The sequence below is a fragment of the Dromaius novaehollandiae genome, unplaced genomic scaffold (genome assembly GCF_036370855.1).
Source record: "Dromaius novaehollandiae isolate bDroNov1 unplaced genomic scaffold, bDroNov1.hap1 HAP1_SCAFFOLD_99, whole genome shotgun sequence".
Lineage (NCBI taxonomy): Eukaryota > Metazoa > Chordata > Aves > Casuariiformes > Dromaiidae > Dromaius > Dromaius novaehollandiae.
In genome coordinates, this window is record NW_026991389.1 from 100,645 (window position 1) to 120,479 (window position 19,835).

The window sequence follows — 19,835 nt, forward strand, 5'->3', positions numbered from 1 at the left end:
TAGAAACACAACAGTATCATCCAAAATAGCCTCTATATAAACTTCTATTAATTTCTGCAGCGTCTGCCTGGCACCTCTTGGCTCCTGAATTTTCAGGCCCTCTGTTTATTTATAAATTAAGGCACCACAACTGAAAATGTTAATATTTGAACATCAGATGCTGTGGATGAAGGAATGCCGAAGACCTTCTATAAGAACCTCCATAAAAATTAAGTAGCAAAGCTAATCTCACATAAGGGATGAGCATAATTTATCCAAATCTCTTTTTGAAACACTGAAACATTTACAATTAGTCTGACATTTGTTACATCTTAACTCAATTTAGCTATTGGAATTCTGTTGTATGTATTTTTTACAAACCTTTGTTATTTGAAATAACTGTAATTTCTGCTTACTGCAGTTTACTCATCCGTATTAGGAAGGTCTTTTCTATAACAGATAGGATGTGTTATCCCCTAGAACATGCGCTGAACTATGACAGGTATTAGTGGGAGTTCTGCCCCCCCATGGCTGGGGGCGCCGGGCCCGCCTCTGAGCCGCGCTCCCTCACGGAGCCGAGATCCGCTCCCGCTGCCTGAGGTCCCGGGCCGCTGCTCTGAGGGCGCCGATCGCGGCGCGCGGGCGAAGGGCCGTTGGGCAAGGGGGGCCGTTGGGCGCGCGGACGAGGGGCCGTTGGGCGAGGGGGGCCGTTGGGCGAGGGGCCGCTCGGCGGCCGTCCGGCGTCCAATCAGCGGCCGTCCGGCGTCCAATCAGCGGCCGTCGGGTGCCCGGGCAGCGGCGGCTGGACGCGCAGGGCTGTCGCACGGCCCCGAGGGGCAGGGGGAGCAGGGCGCGCAGGCGGGGGAGGCCGAGGCCGAGGGCAGCGAGCCGAGGAGCCCGGCGCAGGACGGCGTGGGGGCCGGGTAAGGGGAGAGAGGCGGCCGCGGGGCGGGGCACGTGGGAGTGCCGGCCGAGGAGAAGGGCAGTCCTGTAACGCTCAGGCGGAGGAGAGTGAAGGGTGTTAACGGGGCTGGGAGGGTAACGGGTCTCGGGGCGAGCGGCTGGCACCGCTGTGCAGTGACCCCGTTCATCTGTAACTCCTCTCCCCTTGCAGGCTGTTGCTTGCAGTTACCGTCCTGGCGTCAAGAGGCAAACCCCCCAGTGTAGCCTTGTTGTGGGCTGCTGGCTTCTCCTGAAGCTCGGGAGGGAACAGAGGGGACGTCCTTGCATTTCATGTTTCGTCAGCCCGACAGCATTTTGGCTTTGATTCCATCTTGCTCCTACCTGTTCCTGGACAGTGACGGGGAGGAGAAGAGGCACTATCCCACCATGTCCCGTTACAGCCTCCATAATCTCCTGGACTGGCTGTACGGGGGGGTGGAGCCCAGCTTTGCTGGCAATGGAGGGCCAGAATGCGCTGCCTTTCTCTCCGGGCAGCAGCGTCTGCTGGAGAGCTTGGTCTTCCTCAGTGTGGGTTTTGTGGAGATCCTTCTGTCCCTGTGGAAGCTGAGGCAGCTGCACTGCAGGGAGCTGGAGGGTCATCTGCTACAGCAGCCCCAGGCTAAGCAGGAGAGCTTGGGCAAAAATCTGCTACTGGTGGCTCTCTGTCTCATCTTTGGGCTGGAGGTGGGGTTCAAGTTTGCTACCAAGACTGTCATTTACCTACTGAGTCCATGTCATGTGGTCACTATGATGGAGGTAAGGCCCATGTGTGGTTACCAGGAAGTTTGCTTTAGCTTTATACTTGCAAGGCAGTATTTTTATATAGTCAGTTGTGGACCAAAAGTGCATAACAAGGGTACAAATGTCAAGAATTGATATAAATTTTTAATAATGATTTAGTTTTTAATTGGCCAAACTGAAATCGATGAAGAAGCAAACGTCAAATGAAAATACTAATGTCAAACTTCCTGCTTGGAAAGGCAAAAGATTAGTTACCTTTACCTGATCATTGCTTCAAGAATAGAAAATGCTGTTTCCAGTGACAGTAGTGGTAAAATTTGCACCAAATTTAATGAAAGCAAGGCTGTTGCTAACAGGCTGATGTAGTTCACTGGTAACGTTTTCAGGTAAGTTTTTTTTCAGGGATGTGAATGTGTTTTGTGAAGTTGTTGAAGAAATGAATTACTCCTCGTGCAGAAAATTTTGATACTGGCTTTCTAATTTTAAAAGCTGAATGGTAAGGAGGCCAGTCTTACCTCTGTCACATTTATCTGTGGGATGAAATAAGTGGTCTGGCTGAATACCTGTGGGTACACTGTGTAACTTAATGACTTGTGTCTAGCTTGCAGATGCACTTTAATATACAGTTTGTGTAGCGGTTGGAATACTGGAAATGTTCATAAACAATTATTGAACTGTGATATCTAAACCTTATGAGCTCTATTTTCCAATGGTCCTGTACATGTACCTAGAAGTCACCTTCACTGAGAATGTAATTATTTTTGACATCTCCCAAACTCCTTTATAATTTTGTTTAATTTCTCTAATGCTCTAGCCTCAACACTGGACAATTTACAAAATTTAAGCTCAAGAATTAATAAAAGAATGTCAAAAAGACTTTCATAAAAGCTGCCATGATAAAAATATCTGTCTAATAGCAATAACAAATAAAAATCAAACCAATGTAGTTCTTACTCTCAGTCTCCCTTTGCAGAAGGCAAAGGATCAGGGGCAACTGATCTAGGCTGTATCAGATCAAGCCAGTTCTTACTTTCACTCCTGGAGAGCATTTTCTGAAAAAGGAATGGTAACATTGTTTTCTTGTAGTACCAGAGGTCTAAGGGAGATGGGTATCCATTTAAGAGGGGAAAACCAAGCTCTTTACAGAAATATGCAAGACATTTATAGCAATTAACTTGCTGTTCCAGAACTTAATTAGTAGGGTATGTAAATTGCTTAGCAGTGATGCAACGTTAGCTCATAGGACTATAGGACGCTTGCTGCCCATAAAGTAGTAACAATAGCTGTGCAATCAATTAGTCAATATTGGTAATGAAATGGAAAACATAAGTTAGGCAAGAGCTGTAGAAATATTTGAGAAATGAAAAGAAATGGAATGTGGCCATATTATTTTAACTCTTAATATTTACTGGAAGATTTTCCGATTAATTCTCTGGATTAGAAGGTAAGGTTAGATTACTGTTATGACAGATAAGTTTAGTTCCCCTGATATGGTATTATGATATTATGTTACAATAGTAATGTGATATTTATTATAGGTGTTCAGAAAAAGCTGGTATTTATGCATAAATCAGGGAGCTACTATTATTTAGCTCATTTATTAATGGTCTCCTCCGGGAAGACAGAGATTTACCTTTTGTAGCGAGGCATGGGCAACTCTTTTTAAATAATCTCTTTCAGACCACAGTTGCAAACCAGTTGTGGAGCATGTTTAAATCTATGCTAATAACTAATTGGAAATTAGTTATTATACAGCAGTTTATTCTGTGAAATTCAGAAGATGGTATGTCAGCAAAATGCAGAAGTTACGCCTCTTCATCTTTAAACAGCTGCCTTAGGTATAGGCAGGCCCATGTTTAATGTCGAGGATGAAAACAGTTGCAAAACAACAGCGTTCAACAGAGAAAACAAGTTAGATAACAAGACTGATGTCTTCCATCAGCAAGAAAAAATATATACGGTTGGAATCTTGTGAGTTTTGTTCTTCTGCTCTGAGTTTGCTCAAGGCAGCAGGTTGGCAATGAGATATATGAAAATACAATGTTACCATTTTCTTCTGTTCTTACAATTGTTTGTACATAATCCTGCTGCTGGGCCTAAACAATAGGATGAACAGTGGTAGGAGGTGAAGAGATGAAACGTGCTGCAACATTTGAGGTCACTGAAAGGGAAGCCAACAGTAGCTGTTGGTAAAGGTCTCTTCTTGCACTCGATTTCTATTTTCCTTTTCTAAGCTGAGACTATTTCATCTCAGAGCAACAAAGGCTCTGGGCTGTAAGCCAGAAATATTTGGAACTGAAAACTGCCCTCCAGTTTTGTCTGCATAAAAGCAAAAGTCCTGCTTTTGAATGACCTAAAAGTGAAATGAACTAACAAAATAAAATGAGACTTAAACCTTGCGGTGTATTTGAGTAGACAAAACTGCATAATATAATGGTTACTGAGTTGTGCAAATAAATGTGTTTTGTTCAGGTGTCTAATTTCTGCATATCACTTACGCCAACCAGTGTTCAAATCAAATCTCCTTCATAAGCAGGAAGAACTAGTTTAGATGTGTCATCAGAAGGCTAAAGTGTTGGTCAAACGAACATACTCGTTTAAACTACCAAAACAGTTCTCTTGGTTAATCAGATTCAGAGAGCTTGTTGCCATCCTGTCAGCTAGTTGAATCATCTAGAAATAATACAGTTTATTTCCACACCTGGACTTAGTTTAGGTTTCTTGCTTAACTTTTGGAGGAAGAATGACAATGTTGTTTTTTCACCTGTGATGTAAGTGCAGCATCATTTAAAAAAGGGTGGGGGGAACCGAAACTATTTGTTTCTTGATAAGCTGCTTTTTTTTTTTTTTTTTTTTTGGATAAAGGTAGAATGGGAATTTTTGTAGTATCTTTGACAGCTATCCCACGGGGATGGAGGTGTATTTGTGCAGTGCAGTTATTTAGTTGGTGTGGTGTAGCAGGAGAAATGGCCTCTATAGAAAGTAAGAATTCTGTTATAGCTTGACTTTTTTTTTTTTTTTTTTAAGTTCTTTCTCTACGTGGAGTGCTCTTACTGAAGATGATTTGAATACCTCTTAAAGAAAAAAAAAAAGAGAAAAACAGTTATTAAGACTGAGTATGTGATTGGACCAATGATACTGCTGTAAACCTGGCATGAAAGGGTATGCTAAAGGGGACACATTTTAAGACCAGTAGTGTATTGCAATCCTGTTTTTCCTTGTATAGCAGGAAAAGATTTACCATATGTATAGAACATACCTTTGGCTGGAATAGACTGTCCTAAATGCAAAATTTATGTCCTTAAGAAAATGCTTTTTAGGAAATAGTCACACATTGCTGGATGGTTCTATCAAACAATGATCTTTTTAGGCAAAGGGAACTAAATTAAAGGGAAAGTGGGGGGGGGGAAGACAAGGGGAAGAAATGTCTAAAATATAGGGGAGTTGAGTTTCACGCAGTGATCTTGATCTTAGAGCTGAACTTTGTATAATTAAAATCACTGCTAAGTACATCTGTAATTTGATAAATAATAAATCCTATGTTCACTATTTCCAGTTTTAGCTTCTTTAGAGACCTGGAGCCTTCCTGTCCTCTGTAAGAGGCTACTGTGTTTTTTAGAAACAATGGGCTGTTTTTAGAACGTACGTAATAAATATAGCTTGACTGAGTCTGCATCATTTGGGAATCTGTCCCAGCGTATAATTCATTAATTCTCTCTCTCTCCCTCCCCCTCCCCCTTCCTCCCCTCCCCCCCCCCCCAATTTTTTAAACATTGGAAAAAATCTGATTAGGTGGTCAAATGTGATTTTTAGGTGTGATTGTAAATTTAATTTTCATACACTGCTCCTAAATATCTTTTAATATTTGGAAGAGTCCAGTGTGTGTGTTTTTTATATTCTCTCTCTTCAAAACCTTGAATTAAAAATCTAGGGTCATTTGTAGCCTGTTGTTTGATAGTGGGTATGAAGAACGTTTGATTACATAAATTCAGTAAATATTTATAGAAATGACACTAAATAATGGCAACAACTGTATTGGGTAATGTGAGCAATAGCCTGCATGTAAAAGTTTAATGAGTTATGCAATTTTTAAAGGGCAGCAGTATTCTAAAGCAAAGCTATTTTTTACAGAGTTTCATTCACTGCTGCATGTATTATGATTCTTGGGGAAGATATAGAGGAGTGAAGGCAAAATTTCCTATGACAATGTAAGCTCTCCAAAATGTAAGGAGATATATATGAGCATATATATGGAGCATAGTATACCTTACAGCTTATTCCCAAATCAGTACATTTAGCAGCTGTGTGAGCCTGTTGTAGCAAGGTCAACAATCCTTTCAGTGGTCTGAAATATTATCTGGTAGACATGAAATCCTTCATTTAAACTTAAGTGGAAGATGTGCATAATCGCAGCTCATAAACATCAGATGATGAAGCATGCTGCTTGTCTTCAGCATAAAACAAGTCTTTCTTTCTCTAACTGCAAATTAACTTGCAATACTTCCTCTTAAAGCTGATTCCTGGAAAGGAAAATCATCATAGTGTGTGGTGAAAAAGGGCAGATAGAGAACAACTGAAGCACCGAGAGCACCAGTATTTCTTGGCGGCAAGGCTTATTTCTTGCCAAAGGGTGTATTTCACTGCTAGAAGGATGGCAGTAGTTCAAGGGGCACAGGTATGTTGTGTCATGTCATGTCATGTGGTAAGGGTTTGTATTTATTCAGATTGACAAGTAATTAGTGCCAAGTGAATTTAGTTGTTTATACTTTAATACTTTGGTAGTTAGTGAAATGCCAACTTAAATTACCAGGAATATGGTGCTATATGCCTTGGGGTTTTTTTGGATTATGTCACTGTTCCGGTTTCTTTGGCTAACATGATGTTCTATAATAAAAACAACTATTACATATGTATCATCCTGATGTTTTTAAAGATTGCCTCTTGCTCCAGAAGTACTTAGTATGGTACATGGTGTTAATTTTTTAACATAATCAAAAATCATCTCCAAATACCTTATTAGTGAGACTGAGAAGAACAGTACGAATCTCTGGGTAATCACAGGGTAATCTCTGGGTAATCCTGCAGCTTGGAAAAATAGAAACTTATTGCATTCTAGCTTCTCTATCAAGCCAAAAACTTAAATTCTCTTAATTCTCTCAGCTAAACCCTCTTAATTCTATCAGCTTCTGATGTTATATATAAAGCAGGAGTATTCTTGATTGAGCTCATTAATAAAGCGTTTTTATGCAAAAGAAGGACTAACCTATAACTCTGAAGTCCAGGGAAATAAATGTAATAAGCCAATCACTGAAGATGTAGTGGTTAGTGATTATCTCCAAAATATAATTCTCTTTGCCAATATGGAAAACAAATTATGGATTTTTGACTAGAAAACGTTGGTGGGACTGCAGGTGACTCGTATTTTACTCGGATATAGGGCTCTGCAGCGAGTGCTCAGAAAACTGGGAGAAAAACATTTCTGTTCTTCAGTACTTTGTCCACCTGAAGAAATTACAGAAGGTATAGATAGATGCAGTATTGTGAAAGGACTGAGAGTAGTTGAAACTCAGCTTTGTGGACAAACTGCAAAGGCAAGTATGGATGGTATGTGTTTTAAGGTATGATGTACATGACCATTAAAAGACTAAAAATTTTTAGAGAACAAATCTAGGAAAAAAAAGCCTTTTCCATACGGTATTGTAGCAGCTATGAGGTAGAAGATAAGTCATGTATCAAGCTAAGTTTATAGTTGTTTGCATAATTCTTCCTTCATAACAGAACTTAATTCAGTTTGGACTGATCCCTTATACGTATGGTAATTGTGAATGTCGGTGACTGTACTTTTCCTGAGAATTAATTGAAATCCTATGATCTAAGATAGTTGCTCTCTGGGTAAAAAATTAAAAATAATTTTATACAGTCATCTTCTAAGTTGTGCTCAAGAAAAAAAATCAGTGTGCTTAAGACTCGTTTTATTATCATAATTATCCTGACATACTCAAAAGGTACTATTTTGAAACTTACTTTTCAAATCCTACTAGAATAACATCAGCTGTTTTTATTTCATCTTTTAAATTAGCTCTGTAAACTCCAAAAAACAGTGTAGACTGGTTTCTTTCATATCTATATTTTGTGTTTGATGGCACTCTTTAATGGAAACCTTTTTCATGTGCAATGCCATTTTGACCTTTTTTTATTATTATTATTTTAGGCTTTGGGAGGCACTTACAAGGTGTCTCTGCCCTGCCTGGACATCAGTTTGGACAAAAGCTATGGGAAGTTAATTATCTGAAAGTTGATCTTGCAGTCTATCAAATTTGGTTGCCATTGGCCAACAGGATCAAAAGGTAGTAAAGGCAGAATGCTTGTATCTGTACAGGCGATGAACATAAAATCCTATTTTTAGGAGGGAAAAAAAGAGTCTAAATGAAATTGAATAAAGTCAAAGAACTTTTTGTAAAACAAAGTCTAGAAGAGGTAGCCCAATAAAACAAGGAAAATATAAGATTATGCAGAGTCTTCAATAAAACTACGAATAAACTCCCAAATAACCTTCATCTTCCCAAATCATTGTCCACTATCTGCATATCTTTGCCAAAACTTCTATTGAGGCTGAAGATGCAATCATCCCCCTGTATTGGCCAGGAAAGAAAAGCTAGAAACATTCAGTATACCATTCAGGTTTTAATCTACAGAATAGCCCACAAGAAAGTTAATTTTAATGTTTGTAACAATGTATGATTTTTTTTCCCCCCTAAAATATCAATAATTTACTTTTTTGTGATATTAGGCGACATTATTTTGCTTTTAGAACAGAGGAACAGAAAGGTTGAAACTGAAGTGTCCATTATTGGGGGCAGGGGGAAATAAAGGAGGAGAGAGGAAGATTATATGATCAAGTTACTGAAGACTTGAGTTTTAACGCCTCGATGAATTAAGGTCTTTTAATTCTACAATTGTCTTCATTTTAGCATTTTATTTTTTTCAGCTTCCCTGATCTTTTAACATTGTTTCCTTAATGTCTTCATGCTTTGTTGCTGTGGCAGATTCCCTGAAAAGCAGTTTAGTTTTTTGGAGGGAATATTAGTAAATTTATCCTTGTAACATGTCAAATATGAAAGAGCTGCATATCTTAGGAAATGGTATATAAACAAGGTTTTTTTCAGAATGTGCTTTTTTTGTCTACTGAAGGAATAAATGTATATGGTCCTTAAACTGTTTCATCAGCACAACTGAGGGATTGGTGAACTGTGACAATAAAAAGGTATTAGTGACTTGAGGCAGAGTAGAGCAAGAATATGCTAAAATGGTTTTGCTTCTGTAGGAAGCTGTGATATGAAACTTCATGCTTTGCATATGTAACAAAAGTGAATAGATATGAATATGCATATGAAAATCTTATTGGGAACATGTGAGCTTTCACGGAATCATTGACAGATGTAAATGCAAGTTAAACCTGTAGTATTTTATTAGGAAGTTGGAGACTTGAATATTATTTTTCTAGTCAGCATTTTTTTTCTTCTCCCCCAGATTAGTTTCTTATTGTCACCTTTTGCTAACAGCATTAAGCTAGGAGTGGGGAAGGAAGTAACCCACTACTAGTGAAGGCCTAGTGCAGATGGTGATTAGAGGAAAAGGAAGAAAAATAGCCTCAGTGCACTTTTTTTCCCTCTGAACTATACCTAAGATGTCATTACTAATGCTGCTGTGATACACATAGGAAGACCTGAGTCCTATGTTAATAATTAATCCTAAAATACGAGAAGTCTAGAAAATCTTTCACCTAGGACTATATAATGGAAGAAACGGAGTACAGGTTCTTCTGATAAACAAGCTAAGCCTATGTAAGGGGAGACTAACCTAGAATGTCCCAATGAATATATATATATTTACAAGACATTACTTAGTCTTTAGAGTAGAAGATGGAAATTGTTCAGCTTGCTACACCTCTCTCATCCCCAGGTTGAAACTGGGAGGTTGGAAGGAGGGGCAGGCAGCTTCAGATGTTCCCAGAGTCTGTTTTGTGTAACACAGGAACCACTTTTTACTGTAGTGTTATGTAATGCTTTGCCAGCAATGTTGCTTTGAATTGTGAGTACTCTTAACAATAGATTAACAGTTCCACAGGACAAATTAATTAATCCCTGAATCCATCTGACAGCTGCAGAAAGGCAACTGTGCTTCTTATGCTGAGAGGTTAAGTACGTTTTAATTGTTGCTGTATAGCAAGGAGAATGTAACAATCTCTTAGTGTCCGTTCTCTTTTCAGATTTGGCATTCTAAAAGATCTTAACCTTATCTCCTGATTTGTCAAACTGTATTTATGAGTTTTAAAGAGTTGCTTTTTAGTAGGCACACAGATGGCTTCTAAATGATATGGCTGCTTTGTGCTGAATTGATAATTAATAAAAATGATCAACATCTAATTTACAGCCTTGATTCGGTATCGAGGTTTATGGTGGAGTTATTAAAGCATATTACTTTCTGATAAGAAATAATAGGTTGATTGTTTTGAACTTATTTTAAAAATGAATTCTAGACTTAACAAAATCTTCTTCACCTTTTAAATTATCCAGCTGCTTGAATGTTCCTTGCCTTATGTTTTATCATTGTAGGGGGTAAATGGATATTTTTCACGTTTACAGTGAAAGCCAATGTACTGTAACCTTTTAAACATACCTTTTAATCTCTTTTGCTCTAGAGGGTACTTTGATACACCTAAGAAAGAGTAAAGGCTTTTATTTAGGTAGAGATTGAGCAGAGGGTTACCCTCCTCCTCCCCTCCCCCCTTTTTTCTCTTTTTCTTTAATTCATTCCAGAATTTGGTCATGGATTTTTCATATTGCTCTGAATGTTGCAAGTAGCAATTAAAAGCTAACCTCTTCATTTCAAAATAGTGTATTAAAACAATCAATTTATGACCTGGTTAATTGAGCATGACTGGAGTGTTTGAAAAGAAAGATACATTTCCAGTCTGCTGCGGCTGCAACCAGGCACTAAATCAAACAGATGGCTCACAGAGACAGGCAAGCTGCTGTTATTAAAGGTAAATGAAATCTTCTGTGCTGCATTTATGAGACATGAGAGTTTTACCTGTAGCATGCTCAGGCAACTTTTGCCAGAAACAACTTTCCTTGGACTTCTGTAAACATTCCTATCTATGTGATGGGTGCTACTTTGTCTGAAGCTTAATCTGGAATAGTTAGTTGCGTGACTTGTTCTTTCCTTCCCCTTCTGCCTTTTTGATCATCTTCTTTTGCCGTTAGTTTATTTCTGATCAAGCAAAATCATCTTTCTGCATATCTGTCTCTCAGTAGGACAAAGATTAGTAGAAGACAAGTGTTTCATGACAAGTTTTGACTATACTCTCTCCCTCAATTCACCAACTCAAAAATAATGTCATTAAAATACTTCTAAAGGGAGCTTTAGGTGTAATATTTTGAAGAGTGTTGGAATATTTTGGAATCCAAAACTGGAGAGGCAGCCAAGTAATAGAAAAAACCCCAGCTCTCCTTACTCATAGTGCACATGGAGTGGCACAGTAACATTAAATAAATTGGAAGGTATCCAGGCCTAGATATTTGAAAAGATATTTTACTTCAGTTCAGATACATTATTGCTATTATACTCTTTAGTTGCATCCTTTTCAAATGAAAGATTGTGCTTCCCTTTTGAGAACAGCTCTTGGGATTTTTAGTAGTCTTGCTTTCTGAAATGCTGATTAGTCAAACTAGTGGTGGAATGTGGCTTTATCAAATGTCAAAGAAGCGAGGAACCATTAGACAAACAGACAAATGGGAAAATTTGTGGCTGACATGAGAAATGATTTTTGAAATGGCAGTGTTCTCATAAACCTTTTGGAGCTTGTAAAACAAATCTATACCTTCTCATCAGTATCTGAGAATTCTTCTAGACTTGACTCCAGCATGTATCATAGCCTTTCATTTTAGAGATTTAATCAGCTGTTTTTAGGATCTCAATTGTAGGCTAGTCATGCCTTATAATGGCAAGATGGGGAAAATGCTAGCAATCTTCCTAACGTAGTAAATTTTAGCTACTATAGGTAGTAGCCTGGTAACATATCAGGACATTTACATCTTGAAGTTTGAGTTTCTCTCAACATCTGAGCATGTTGGATTTGTAATAATGCCATTTAGGAAAATCTGCTTGCATCAGGGACTTTTTTTTTCCCCCCCTCCACCAAAAGTGATTGATAGCAAATGTACTTAAGAGGCACTGCTGGATTAAAAAAACAAACAACCCTCCCCCTCACCCAATCCCTTTCCTTTCTTACCATGTCCAATCTAGCAGTACAGTTAAATGGAAAATGGAAAACTCCATGTGTCTGACTGTGTTCTTTACCTCTTTCCAACTCATACTGGTGCACATGCACATTGCTGAAGTCTAGATTTGCAAATTGTGAAAGACTGTTTAAATAAAATTATTTCCATATGAACTGGAAAAATCAAATAATGGAAACCTCGAATATCTCAAAACTGATCTGGTAATTGCAGCGTAAGTAATGCTTTAAAGTGCAAGAAGTGAAAATACTATTAGGGGTTACCATAGTGCATGCAGATTAGAAAATTAATTTGTCTTAAGTGAGCTGTCAGGTTAATGTTAACATAGTTCATTGTGGTTCCATAAAGTTGCAGTCTTTTGTGAATTTTAGGTGTTTGTTCCAACATTAAATTTGTTCACACTTTGGAGATGTGGGTGCATTTTAATATTTTTGCCATTAGGAAAACTGATATAATCAATAAAAGCCCCCAAACTTGCTGCAAAATACCACTTTATTTCAGTGGATATCTAGCCTTTTTTCCATGCATGTTATTTTTGACTTTTACCTAGAGACATTACTGCAATGTCAAGGAGTAATTTTTTTGTAAATTCTGACTTCTAAAAATGCATTTATAAAAAAAAAAAAAAAAGAATTACCTGTTTTCCCCAGTTCCTTATTCCCTCTGAGTGGTTATGCTTGCTTCCGGTGATTAAAAGGGAAGGAGCTTAACAGGAATTTGTGGAGGGCAAATGTAATACTTTGTGATATCTACGTATTGCTATCTTCTCGATCCTGCCAGGAAATTAAAGGTAGGGAAGGCATACTTTGCAGAATATTCCTTTTGGACTAGCTGACAAATGAAGAGTTGGCATACATTACCATAGGAATAGTGAAGACTGCCTTTTCTCTCTCTGTGTTTTTTGCATGGGAGGAGAGGACTGATACACAAGGGAGAGAAATGTTCCATTGACCTCACTTAACAGTGGTGTGAATCCTAATAGACTTTGCTGTGCTCACTTCTTAGAGAGAACAGTGCGTCTAAGTCCAAAGGAAGAAACATTTTGCTCTAGGTCATAATGTTTCTATCTTTTGATCCCTGTGCAGCTCTGTAGTCTCTCACATGATCCTGTCTGTCACTACAGAAGTTCTCCTCGATAAATTCATGCAATATTACCTTGATAAGGTCTTCAGAATAGTCCTTTTACATACAGGCTCTACTACCTACCACAGTAATGCAGATGACTAATTAATTAGATTTAAGAAAATAATGATCGCTGCTGTTTAAGGAGCTCAGACATGATATTTCTTGGAAACTCCATCAAATACTGAATGATTGGATCACATACATGTTCACTCTATACAATTTTTAAGCATATTAATGCAGGGGGGGAAATATCCTTTTCCTTCTTTGCAGTCTGTCCCAGAGCTGCAGATATCACTTGGAGCTTTCTCTTCTTTCTCAGTGCATGGTTCAAGAAATGCATTATGGAACAGGCTGATTCTCAACCCAGTCCTGGGTTGGTTCAATGCAACCATGAGTTTAGTCTCTTTCAGGTCTCCTCTCAGTAGACGAATAGCTAAGCAGTGCAATCCTCTCCCTTACAGTCTCCAACTTCTAACAGCCCTGGTGACCCATCATGTGTTCTGGTGTGACCTTTGTATTTGGGCTTGTGCAGAGGGAGTGCTGCTCATGCAGTTCTTCGTGCCAGAAATATTTCCCATGGGGATGGACGGTACTTATGGTCTTGCAGAGCAACTAGGAATTTGACTGACTTTCTGACTTCTGTTTTCTTCTGGGTCCTCAGGCTTGAAGTGAAGTTCTGTTTGCAGATTTACCAGTGTTTTGAATTTCTTTGTAGTTTATTACTTGAAAAGAATCTCAGAATCTCCTGGTCCTGTGCTGGTGAAAGATTGAAATGCTGCTTTCTGTCTCTCAAGCATCCTGACTCACAGTGCTGTGCCCACGTAAGGAAACGCACAGATAACAAGTCCTAAGACCACCCATGATTTTGTATCCTCTCTTTCTCTCGCTCCCCTCAGCCCAAAATCTTTTTCAGGTCGAAGATGCTTGATGTGTTAAATTGATCCATGTATGGAAGCTATTCAATACATTTTGATCATTCTTGTTGACTTCTGTAACCCTTTCCCAAATCTGCTGTCTTTTGGGTGGGTGGTGTGTGTGTAAAAGTGAGAGGGAAGGGAATGACCAAAACTGTGCCCAGAATTCAGCAGGTCAGACAATGAATATTTTATAGCTTATTTTTCCTCTCTCAAATGTTACTTTGTACATTTTGGGCTTCCAGTTAATTCTTTTGTCCTTCTTTTCCTTTGTAACACGTGAAAATATAATGGGTAAAATGAGGAGGGATATTGCGGTTGTTTCTTAGCTTTTTTCTAAATTGAAAGTTTAGCTGTTCTGCCTTGAATGTACGCAATGATGATCAGATAAAAACGTGTGTGGAAGAGCCTCCTTCAGTGTACTTTAAAATATATGTTGTCTCGTGTCTGCAACGTGCCAGCTAGGATGGGGGCTATTATCTCTGCTAGTCTGAGCAAGTAAAACCTTCAGAGTTTTACCAGGAACACAGAAGCTGGGTACTCTTCACAGCCATGTCACTAACTTTATATGATATTGTTCAGTTTATAAGACTTAGCTGTTTCCTACCTCAAGGCTAAGGACTGCGTTTCCAGTATGACAGTGAAATGTAATATTATTATGGAATGAGTATGTGAACACTCAGTACGTTAGAGCTTATGAGCGTGTCTGCTGTGAACTAGGTATTTTCAGGCTGCTAATTACTATGTGAGCTGAATGATGGTGCTCTCTAACATTTAAATCTACTCTGTGAAATAATCCTCTGTAAATCTGCTACAAAGGGTCTGTAAAACATTCCTTTTAAGAGGTTGTGAGGTTTATTTATCATGGAAAGTAGGTATTTAGAGAGAAAGTGCTTGATATTAAATTGCTAAAGCTGAAACATTTGAAGATCTGTTTCACTATCTTAAAGTTTTAACGTAAACATGCCAGTTAAATTCCCTGCTATCCTTCCCAAAAATGAAAGACAAACACATTTTTCTGAAAGATCCCTCATAACAGAGGGACTTGCATGCTCAAAAATATTTAATATTTCTTTTGCCATCACAAATCCGGAAACTGTGTTTGTTGCTGTAGAGCTGACCTGAAAATGAGCAGCTGTGAATCCTGTTCTCTTCTTTGCCTGTCTCTGAGGCAGTAAAGTATTTTGGATTAGGTTGATGAGTTCATCTCAATCTTTGTAACTATTATGACCATACTTTTTTAATACTTGCTACTGTTTCACCTCAATGGTGAGATTCAGCAGGTACATTAAGATTCAGCTGCTACATAGAGTTGTACCCTAGTTTTTCCTCTGCCGTTCAGTAGTTGGAACGCTCTGCAGTGTGTCAGAAAAGTGAATGACTGGTGTGATTAAGACACATTTCTCTGTGTACACAGAGAAAAGCATTTCAGTTTGTTTTTGTTTTTTTTTAAGATGTAGGAAATAAAAAGAAAAAAATGAAATCTGTACTGGAGGAATAGAATTTTCTTCATTTAAGTATGAACAGTACTTCAAATGAATGTAAGGAAATCATAAGATACCTGAATTTAAAGGTTCAAATGAACTAGTGGGACTCTAAATGCCGTCTCTCCTTCTGTTAACATATATCATGGAATGTTTAAAAAGTTGGACTTTTTGAATATATACTTTGAATATATACAAATAGCATGGGAAAAAACAGGTATTATAAGAGACCACAGAAGGGAAAATTTTATGGTCCACGACAGAAGGGATATAGTCCACAGTTGATGAAACTTTAATTGAGTTAGTAGACAGAGTCTGTTGCAAAAATATCAAATGACAGAATGATGAAATGTAATTAGTAAGTGTTGGACACTTTTCCCAGAAGCCATATGGGCCTTAATGTGTAAGGTGATACACAGACCTCACATAAGATTTTGTGGGTTTTTTGTTTTTTCCTTAGCAAAGAAAGCATCCACTAGCAGATTGTCATCATGCATCCATTGTGTTCACTTACTCTTTAACCTTCCTTGATGAGTAGAAATGGCTTGCTTTTTAAATACAAGACTTGAAAGAAACTCTGATTGGCTTTTAGGAGCATTCACTAAGCAAATGTCTTGAGGTTCTTTAAATTAATTGATGCCTTTTTCTTGCTGTGCCTCTATTAGAGTTCTGTATGACTAAGGAAAAAGATTTTTTTTCCTGTGAGTGTATGTGTACATTCTAAACTGTTATTGAGACTGACGGACTTGAATTAAAACATACAAGTAATTTGATTAGAGAAATAAATGGCTGTATATTAGGAACCTGCACTGGAAATAAAATATTTGAAATGTGCGCATCTATTCATATGGTAATAACAGGCCCTTTCAGGCACAAGGGCTGAATAGAATGATGCAGCCTTCAACCTTTCGATTGTTGCTATAGCAAGTACATTGCCTGCTAGTAATTAATTTGAACATCCATCAGTTACCTGGCCAGGTAGGCCCTGTAGCACTTCAAAGAAATAGGTTTGTTCAGTTTATCCAACTTGTCCCCAAAGTGGACATGTTCTTCAAATATTCTCACTTGGAGTGATTTAATGAGTTGACTAGTAGCTTGGCAGTGAAATAATCTATTGTGCACTTATTTTAGAAACAACAGAAAAAAGCATGATCCATTTTTTACTGAAATACTTTCTCTCAGAGAGCAGACCAAACTAGGAAGGAATTCTTCTGCCCCCCCCAACCCCCCATAGTGGACAATATTTTTTTAAAAAAAAAGGGGGGGTAGGGGGTTAACACTGAACACTTGCACAGTTTTTTCTTTTTATCCAGAGTAAAACTTGCTGATATGAAGTGTTTTAAGTTGCTGTGAAAGTTAGATGGGAGATTGTTGCTAATCAACAATATTTTATTACATAAGGATTTAAACCAGGTCGTATTTATGGTAGGAGTTTGGCCTGCGAAGAGAAACAAATATATACTGCTCAAATTGCATTAGGCTACTTTTTGTTTTAGGAAATAGATAGCTAATTACTGGTGAAATTTAAACAGTACTTCAAAAATACTCTATGGAAATAAGGCAACAAATGTATTTAAAGATGACTGCTAAGGTTATCTATAGAACGGATACTGAGATATCCTCTGGTCATGGTAAGGTCCCTGCTGTGCTGAATACTAAGCATTTATGATGACAATACTCTCCTTTGCTTCAGCAGTGCCGGACCCAGTCTTGAAGATCTAATGTAAGATGGTTGTCTATAAAAGCCTCTTAGCACTTCCCAAAGTAAGGCTATAGAGGCTACAATAGTGAAATGATTGGTAATACAGTAATCTGCTTTACAAAAGCCCTGAGAGAGGGAGAGAGAGAGAGAGAGAGATCTATATATAAGTATATATATATTTAATAATGAGAGAATTTCAAATGGACTAGAACTTGATTTGCTTCTTAGGAACTGGCAGAAGCTGAATCCTAGATGCTGCTCATACTGCTTAAATCCTTGTATATGTAGGTAATGTGAGATCTTTTAATTTGTTCATGATTTTGAGTCTTTTCCAGCTCTGCTGTAAAACAGTTCTTCTAGTAGAAGTGATCTGTCACATACAGAACTGAGGAAGAAAGATACACAAAATAGAGTTTAAATAAGATCGTATCATTAATTTCTTTCTTTTTTTTTTGCCTAATGTTTCAGATTTTTCTTCTTGACTGTCCTCCATGTCGGGTTGCAATGATTCTTTTCAGGTAATGCCCCATCCTTGCTGCATTTCTGTCTACTTGCATGGTGTGCTTAGAAGTTGATTGTGGCTTAAGTCATAAAATAGTAAGATACGCATCCAGCCCTTAGTTAGAAAGACATACTGGCTGGACTGAATGATGAGACCTTGAAAAGGGTCATGGCTTCAGCTGTGGGTGCTGAGTCCACTGACCCTTGTTTCTTTTGTACTGGTGGTGGTTTTGGTCTCACAGGCAACACCTATTCGCGCAGTAGTTGATGAGAGCACAGGTGTCCTTCTACAGAATAACCTATGGGCTTGTTAAATGTATGTCATGTGCCTCGTACTTTCTGATTATCTTCACTAAAAATTAGTAGCTGATCTTCATGGAAGGCCATATGTACAGTATGGGTCTATTTTTTAAAATGTGGAGATAAGTTAAATAGTTAAAGCAGATTCCTACTGATTTGGGTATTTCTCAAATGTGTGCAATCTTTTCTATAATATTGCTTATTGTTACTAACTTTAGGAAGTGGTCTAATGGACTAGTGCAGTAGAGTCCAGTAAACAGCCCATACTTTTTATAGGTTCTTACCTATAGAGTTCTTGCTCTCAAAGGCCCTCTCTCATGTGCGTTGCATGATAGGGGTACAGCTAGTATATTGTGAGGAGGGTCATGGGACTTCCCAGACAGAATGATAATCAGGAATGGCTGTAGTTGCCACCGTGACAGTTCACTCGGCTCTTTCTTCTCTTAGTCTAGGCAGTGACTGGAAAATATGATGCTGGGGGCATGCCTCATGAATTGTTTTGGAGGTGCTACTGTCTCGCTACAACTTTTTCCTGCTGCTCCTTATTTGGGCAGGGAGTAGGCTGAATACAGAGATACAGTACTAGTGCCTCTTCATCTCAGAGAGCGTGCAAAGTAAGTCTGGTGTCTAGGAAATCCTGGATTTACTATGCATTTGCAAAGGACTGGTTGCAGGGCAGAGGCTGCAGTATTTGTTCTTTTTCAGAATGAGCCTTTCTGTTTTCTGACGTCCTGACATATAAATGACATTTGAAGAACTGTTTTGGAATTGTAATACCTTCCTCCCCCGCCCCAAGTTACTTATAAACTTTGTAATTTTTAATAGAGTTTATGACAGGCAGTGGTTGTAGAATGAAATTTATGCTTTACTTTGTCTCTTATATAAAGTAGACTTAAACAGTACTGACCTTACTTCTGTAGGTCCTGATGCAACAGTGGTTCAGGGAGAGATGACTGAAAGCTGTATAAAATAAAATACAGCACTGTAATTTAAATACTACTTTCTTTCCCTGTTCTTTGCTTGGGATTCTCTGTTGCATCTTTACAAATATAATTCTTTTATTTAAGTGACTCAAAAATCAGACTTCTTCCAAATTCCCAAAGCTTTAGTTTGATGTCATGTACATTTATGGAGTTGGATGAAAGTAAAAACTTTCTCAAATGTCTATTTTAAGCTCTGAAAGCAAAATGAACAGCAAAATTTCAACCATTTAGCAGCCTGGACCATGAACAGGATTAATATGAACAGGATTAATATGAACAGGCAGTCAAAACCTTCTAGGAATCCAAAGCTCATTATAGAAAGCAGTCCTACTTCAGGAAATTATTAAAATGTTTATTTAAAGAGAGTTCTTATCCTGGTTATTGCAGTGAACAGTGGCTTTATTCAAATTAAAGCCAGCAGAATTTTCTCAAATTTCCTGCTACCTTTTATGAAAGATACACTACATAAAATACTACATAACTATACATAACATGTACATATAACATACTACATAAAAACTTTGCATTTCATTTCTAATCTGTGAAAATAATATCTCATCTCTCTTCTAAGGTTGCAGATGCATATGTTAAATGGGGCCCTCTTAGCATTGCTGTTTCCTGTCGTTAACACGCGCCTGGTGAGTATACTATACCTTTCCTTCTCCTCGTGTATTTCTTCCTACAATACTTTCTCTAGAAAGGTGCTTGAGCTGTCTTTAGAGGTGGCTAAATTACACAGATTTGGTTTAGGAGCTATACTTCTAAAATACTAAGCAAGTTTTGATGGTTAAAATTTCTTGCTGCGTGTAAATTCACTGCTCATGGAAAACTTCTTTATTCCCATATCTTTGTTTCTGCAGGTA

General features: G+C 38.1%; 1 long non-coding RNA gene across 1 annotated transcript; it reads left to right on the forward strand.

The window, feature by feature from the left end:
• Positions 1-525: 525 nt before the first annotated feature.
• LOC135326112 (uncharacterized) lies at positions 526-17,734 on the forward strand. The gene is made up of 3 exons (XR_010386755.1): positions 526-579; positions 1,094-1,677; positions 17,657-17,734. It is a non-coding gene; the product is annotated as an uncharacterized LOC135326112 (long non-coding RNA).
• Positions 17,735-19,835: the final 2,101 nt, after the last annotated feature.